The following is a 7,425-nucleotide window of genomic DNA, read 5'->3' as shown; positions in this document are numbered from 1 at the left end:
CACAGGTTTCCAGCTGTTTACGGCTTCGTTTTTTGCTCACAGCTCTCAAACTTTGATTGATTTTTTATTACTTTTAAGTTTTCTGGGAGTTCCTGTCATCAGGTTTGTTCTACACACTCTCAAACAAAGCTACAAGCTGGCGTAGTGTGACTTTTTAATTATTTGCATAAATATACACACTACCAGTCAAACGTTTGGACACAGCTTCTCGTTCAGTGTTTTTTCTGTATTTTTGTGTAGATACAAACTGAAAACATCACATATATGAAGCAAGAAGCGCCTTGAGGCGACTTTTGTTGTGATGTGGCGCTATATAAATAAAACTGAATTGAATTGAAGATGGGATTATATGGGATTATAAAGATAATATATAACTCTAAATCTGTTTTATATTTTAGATTCCTCAAAGTAGCCACTATTTGTTTTTCAATGAGCTTCATGATGTACCTGAAATGGTTTCACTTCACAGGTGTGCCTTGTCAGGGTATTTAAATGAAAATTCAAAATGAGTTTTCCTTTTTTAACTTTTATCACATTTTCATGGGCTAATTCTGACCATGTGAACACAAGGAAAGCGGCGGGGCCAGACGGCATCACCGGCCGTCTGCTGCGCTGACCAGCTAGCAGGTGTGTTCACTTCCGTCTTGCCCAAGAACAGCAGACCCTCATCCCTGAACGATTACCGGCCAGTTGCACTGACCTCAGTAGTAATGAAGGCGGTCGAGAGGCTGCTGAAGAACATCATCTCCTCCTCCATCCCAGACACCATAGATCCGCTCCAGTTCGCCTACCGACCCAACAGATCCACAGAGGACGCCATCGCCCACGTCCTACACACCACCCTCAGCCACGTGGACAAGAAACAGGGTAACTATGTGCGAATGCTGTTTGTTGATTACACTTCAGCGTTTAACACAATAGTGCCCTGCAGACTGTTCACAAAGCTGAGGGATCTGGGACTCAACAGCCATCTGTGTGCATGGGTGTTGGACTTCCTCACTGGGAGAACTGGGTAGGTAGATGCCTCTCTAACATCCGTCGGGGCAATCGTGACTCAAGAGTTGGCAGTTTGTCTTGTAACCGGAAGGTTGCCGGTTCGAGCCCCGGCTCTTGGTCGTTGTGTCCTGGGGCAAGACACTTCACCTACCGCCTACTGGTGTTGGCCAGAGGGGCCGATGGTGCGATATGGCAGCCTGGCTTCTGTCAGTCTGCCCCAGGGCAGCTGTGGCTACAACTGTAGCCTCCACCAGTGTGTGAATGTGAGAGTGAATGAATAGTGGAATTGTAAAGCGCTTTGGGTGCCTTGAAAAGCGCTATATAAATGCAATCCATTATTATTATTAACAGCATCACCATGTGGAGAGCATCTTCACACAGAACATGACATCGTGGTTTGGGAACAGCTGTGTGAAGGACCAAAAAGCTCTCCAGAGAGTGATCCGTACAGCAGAACGCTGCTGCAGGATTGCTCTTCCCCCGCTTCAGGACACCTACACCAGGAGATGCCGGACTAGAGCAGATACTGAAGGACCCGTCCCATCCAGGCAACAAACTGTTCCAACTTCTGCAATCTGGTAGAAGGTTCCGCATCTTCCGGGCAAGGACAGAGAGACTCAAGAGGAGCTTCTATCCCCAAGCCATCCGGGCCCTAAACCATTAACCTCTTACTGCTGTGGATGCTCTGTCTTGTAACACAACCACAGTGAACCTTTGGCTTTCTGTTATTTATGAGATAATTGCACCAGAAGCATCATAATGTCATAGTATAGTAATGTCACTAGAATCAGAACAAATCTTTGACTGGTCCTTTTTCATAGTTTTTTCACAACTTTGGTTTTGGAAAGTCTTTTATTCATTGGATAACAGCTCTATATAACTTACCCCCCAACAGGTCATATCACAATGTTTCACCCTGGAGAGAGGGACCAGACAAGGATGAACACGGTCACCCATATTATTTGCAATTTTCCACAGACATACTGGTCGTCACAATACACGAGAATTGGAATATCAAAGGTATTTAAACCTCCCTATTGGAGCACAAAATTAATTTATATGATGGAAATGTATTACTGTGTCTACAGGACAAGCTCAGTAGTTTGTAGTTGGATAGAAGTAGAATAAATAGATTCTAATAACGTTAAACTTTCAGACCTTACAAACATATTACCATTTCAATTCCCAATTAAATCTTCTTGGGAGGGAAGGTTGGGATGGTTTTAAGGTAACTGGTTTTGTCCAACATAGGCTGGACCAGGGGTAGGGAACTCCAGGCCTCGAGAGCCGGTGTCCTGCAGGTTTTAGATGTGTCCTTGACCCAACACAGCTGATTTAAATGACCTCCTCAACATGTCTTGAAGTTCTCCAGAGGCCTGATAATGAACTAATCATTTTATTCAGGTGTGTTGACCCAGGGTGAGATCTAAAACCTGCAGGACACCGGCTCTCGAGGCCTGGAGTTCCCCACCCCTGGGCTGGAGTGTGCAGTCTGCATGTATGAAGCCTGGCTCATTTTTGGTGCAGCATGTTCTGGGGTTTAAAAGCCACAGAGATGCAGTGTTTGTGGGAACGGTGCTTGTTCTGTGTTGTAGCGTCCTAATGACACCCAGTTTGTGCTCCAGTGGATGATGATGATGATGATGGAGCACAAACTGGGTGTCATCAGGACACTACAACACTCTTTCAATGATGAGGATGTACATCCTGGACAGGGAGGAACGCTGGTTTGAGCGCGGAGTCAAGGAGGCCATTTACATGAAAGGGGAAAGACCATCTCTGAATCAACGAGGGGCCCAAGGGTACATCTGTCACCATCTTACAATGCTGTGATTGCAGCCATTCAACTCTCTGTGAATGGGACTCATGGCCATTGATCAGTGGTCATGACAATTTGCATATTAATGACCTGGAACTGACCTCACAGCCCATTGTTCATTCAGTGGGCTGGTTTCAGTCATTGTGCAGATGTGCTGTTTATAAGGTTGGAAACCTGCAGTCAGCTGAGGCTACGTCCACACTAGCCCGGATAAATTTGAAAATGGTGCCCGTGTCTGGAAACGCTCCGCGTCCACACTATCGTTTTCATTCGTTTTCACAGTTGTGCGTCCACATTGAAATGGCCGAACACGCTTACGTTCCAGTCCTGCGCATGCGTGACATGCATGACGACTCGACCTGCCTCATTTCTTTCTGCCGCTTATTTACTTTCCGGCTCTTTGAAACGTTGCGGCAAAATGTCGAGGAAAAGCACCGAGTTTTTCAAATGGACTAACAATGAGGTGGAGTTGTTGCTGCGAGTAACACAAAAGTACAAAGTTGCAAACGCAAGTGTGCATTAAAGAATTTGAAGAAAAGATATCTGGAGCACAACTGCTGTATAATGCCCTCCGCTATCTTAGTTTAATTGGTCACATGACTGCATCACATGACTAAAATGCGTCATCACTGTTTTCAAAAAGGCCCCGGGTTCGCTGTCCACACTGGGACCCGAAAACGGCGTTTTCAAATGTGTCCACTTTGGAGAGCGTTTTCAAAACGTTGCGGTTTCCTTGACCAAAGACGGCGTCTCAGTGTGGACGGGACGCCAAAACGGAGAGAAAAAGATGTGTTTTCAATCAATAACGTATTAGTGTGGACGTAGCCTGAGACTGAAGAAGTCACTTGGTTTTATTTTCTCTAACTCAAAGTATGCTGAAGTGAGCATGAATGAAGTTTCAAAATATGGTGGGTTTGAAGAGAAGCATTCTCCATTCATTTGAGTGGAAAAAAAATTATTGAAAAGTTAAATATGTTAAAAAGCCGGAAAAAAGAAATGTAGCACACTTTTCCAGAAGCAGCTGAACGTTTTGATATCAGAACGGTTTCTGTACCACAAAGAAGTAGCTTAAGTACAAAATGATAACGTGAACACCTTATAAATAAAACTGAATCAAAATGAACTGAATTCAGTGTTTTCAGATTTTATTTCTTTGTCTGTTTTCCGCTGCAGCAGTTTCACGAGCATTACTTTGCTTTTCTTGATTTTAGCATTTTTGTAAAGTTTCAGACGAATCCTTCACAGTGCATTTTTGTGTCTGAACTACGTTTACTCTACCTTATCCTACAGTTTTGCTGTAGTTGTTATATATACTGTAAGGCAGCGGGTACATTATAGTGCTTGAATTCAAAGACCATAGACCTTTGCATGACCCAGCCCCCTCCCCTTTCCCCTCCTAATGTCATCTATGCCCTTTGACCCCAGCAGGGCTGCCAGACCATCAGAATTTTTCACTTGTGTTGTTCCAGAGCTTTCTAAGCAGCTGCTGTCCAGGCTTTGTGCTCTCAGCTGAAGACTATGCTGTTCATGTCTCAGCTCTTGTCAGATGTTGTACAACACTCAGCCACAGCTGGCAGAGCCATGCAGCCTGAGCAGAGAGCCTCACAATGATGATTTATTAGTTCAGAAGAAACACAAGGACACAATCACTGTTGGCTCACGTTTTCTTTTTGTCTTCTTCAGTTAATTTACTGCTGCTAGTGCAGTTCTAGGACAGCAGAGAGCTGCTAGCTTATGTTTTCATCACAGACAGGAAGGAAGGAGGAAATTGAACGAGGTGAGTTCTGAAGATTATGTGAATGGACAAAGTTATTTTATCAGCTAAAATGTAGAAAGGAGTTGCTGATATCTGATGAGGGATCCTCTGATAAAGTTTATTTTAATTAAATATTTTTATACCAAACTTGAAACAGAGCAACACTGCTGGATGTAGAAGAAGCTTCCCATCACAGAAACAATGAGCGTACTTAACACTGTGTTTTCAGTGTTTTCACAGCAACCAGTTGTGTTCTTTGTTTTTAAATCTAGCTTTCTGCACTTTCATAACTCTGTGAGAGGTCTTTAATTATTAGTGATTCATGAGACACTGGTAAGTTCAAAACACTCCGATGTGGAAAGTGTTAAAATGATGTGACTGCTCACAGCTGAGGAAAACCTACAATATTCTGATGACAGGGGAATAGAGACGTCTGACATGGAAAAAACATTCATCGGCTCCAAGCTATTAGATTCAGCAATACTATAGAAAGATTAGTGTGAACGCTGATTAAGCATTGACAGTAATGAGATCCAAGTCGTTTTTGGCATCTTCAACACTGTTCAACTTAGAAAAAACGTCGATTCTGCTTCTTTTGAACATGTGTGCATATATGTTCTAATGTATTTCAGTGTTTAAATCCTCATTCAACCTACTTCTCTTTCAACTCTACTTGCTTCCACATACGTTCATCTATAGACACCATTTAAACTTTAAAACGAAGCCAAGACATTGAACTACACAACTTTATAATAATAATGGATTGGATTTATATAGCACTTTTCAAGGCACCCAGAGCGCTTTACAATTCCACTATTCATTCTCTCTCACATTCACACACTGGTGGAGGCAGCTACAGTTGTAGCCACAGCTGCCCTGGGGCAGACTGACAGAAGCGAGGCTGCCATATCACACCATCGGCCCCTCTGGCCAACACCAGTAGGCGGTAGGGTAAAGTGTCTTGCCCAAGGACACAACGACCAGGACAGAGAGCCCAGGGATCGAACCGGCGACCTTCCGGATACAGATGCGCTTCCCAACCCCCTGAGCCCGTGTGCATGGTACGCACTGTTGACAGCTACAGTGAGAGAAGCAACTGGCAGTGTGGCAGAAAGGATTCATCTGAAAGCTGCTGCTGTGTCCACAGCTTTCAGTCTGCAGCCATTCTTTGACCCTCAAAATGTAGCACCGTTTCTCTTCTTTCCAGTGATGAAAGTGATGAATCTCTCAAAGCTAACAGATGTGAACAGATCCGATTGGAGGGAGTACCTTGTAACTGAAGCATAGATGCACAATGTATTTTCAATGAGGAGATTGTCTTAACAGCAGGAATTGCTCAACAGGAGCAATTTACCAGGAGCAACACCAGTGGACTTGCTGGTTAAGGTCTTGCATTTAGATGGAGTTTGAACCAAATTTACCAGGGATTTGCTGCAGAGTGACAGTACGTCACTATTTCCTGCAGTCCAACCGAAAGCTGTTGGCAGGTACTTTCAGTTGATGAATTTTTCTTTGGCAGACAGGTGGTTTAAATCTGGGCAGTTGTTGTCAGTTGATGGTTTTCAGATTTGTCTTTTCTGACTGGATGATTAGAATTTCAACCATTTATCTGTCTGTAGTGAATCCCCCACATTTCAGCTCATCTAATGTAATTCCTCTTTTTTCAGTCTGTATAGTTGAAACATACGTATTTTAAAATAAAATACAACACACACACACACACCTACACACACACACACACACACACACACGCACGCACGCACGCACGCACGCACGCACGCACACACACACACACACACACACAATATATTAGAGTGAACAGAACATGCAAATATTTTGGTTTTGAGTTTGAGATTTGACATAATTACAGACTTAAGTGATTTAAAGTATGTGAGCTTTCAATATTCTGATTCAACAAGTTTCCCCCAAATTTGAAGGTTACAGCTATTGAATTCAAATCATTCAGCTATTCAGACTACACTTTCTTCAGGAAATGAAGTGGCCTGCTTGATAGCCTAGCCACAGTGCAAAATCTATGAAATGTTGTTGTTCACAGTTGCTACGCAACCCTAAATCGCTCGTGTGAAAGTGCTGTATTTAAAAGCTGTCTGTTCAATTCAAATTAGATAAAGAAACTTGACAGTGAAGTAGACAAACAGCAAAAATAGGCCCAAAATAAGTAACTGAGGCCATCCCGTAAAAAAATAAAAAATGCTAACCCCCAGCTGTTCTGTTTTCACACAACATCAAGTGTAATTTACTGCTGACGATGAAGTCTGTGTCAAAATCATTAAAATAAAGCACCTCGGTTATTGCATTCCATACTGAGGGCACCAAACATATTTGTATTAAAGGTCACGGAAATCCTAAAACCAAAAATGTCACTGTTACAATGATGCAAGATGACTCAGAGATGATGATTCATATACATCCTTAATTTGCATCGACACCAATAGATTTGATAGCTTAAAAAAAGGTTTCTTCAGATGACATCAACATTTGTTGCATATACACAGTGTTAGTTGGTCAGTGGTAAGCAGTCATATTACCAAACAAAGAGTTGGTGCTTACCTGCAGTTTATATGTGACAAACAGTGAATGCAGTGTAAGCTCCAGCCATCTGTTAAGCAGCTGTGGAACGATGTCTCCTCGTGTCTCTTTGTTGCTCTCTGACACTCTGACTGTTCCCCTCGCAGACGAAGAGATGAGCTGAGCTAAGTGGCGCAGAGATGCTTTATGGGTTTAAGAAAATCGTCCAAGGAGCTTAGCTCAGTGACAAATTACTAACATTAATCTTGTCATACACACCCATAACTTTTACCTTTACCATTGACAGTATTAGGAATGTAATGTT

The sequence above is a fragment of the Maylandia zebra genome, linkage group LG6, assembly GCF_041146795.1.
Source record: "Maylandia zebra isolate NMK-2024a linkage group LG6, Mzebra_GT3a, whole genome shotgun sequence".
NCBI lineage: Eukaryota > Metazoa > Chordata > Actinopteri > Cichliformes > Cichlidae > Maylandia > Maylandia zebra.
This window is presented reverse-complemented; position numbering follows the sequence as displayed.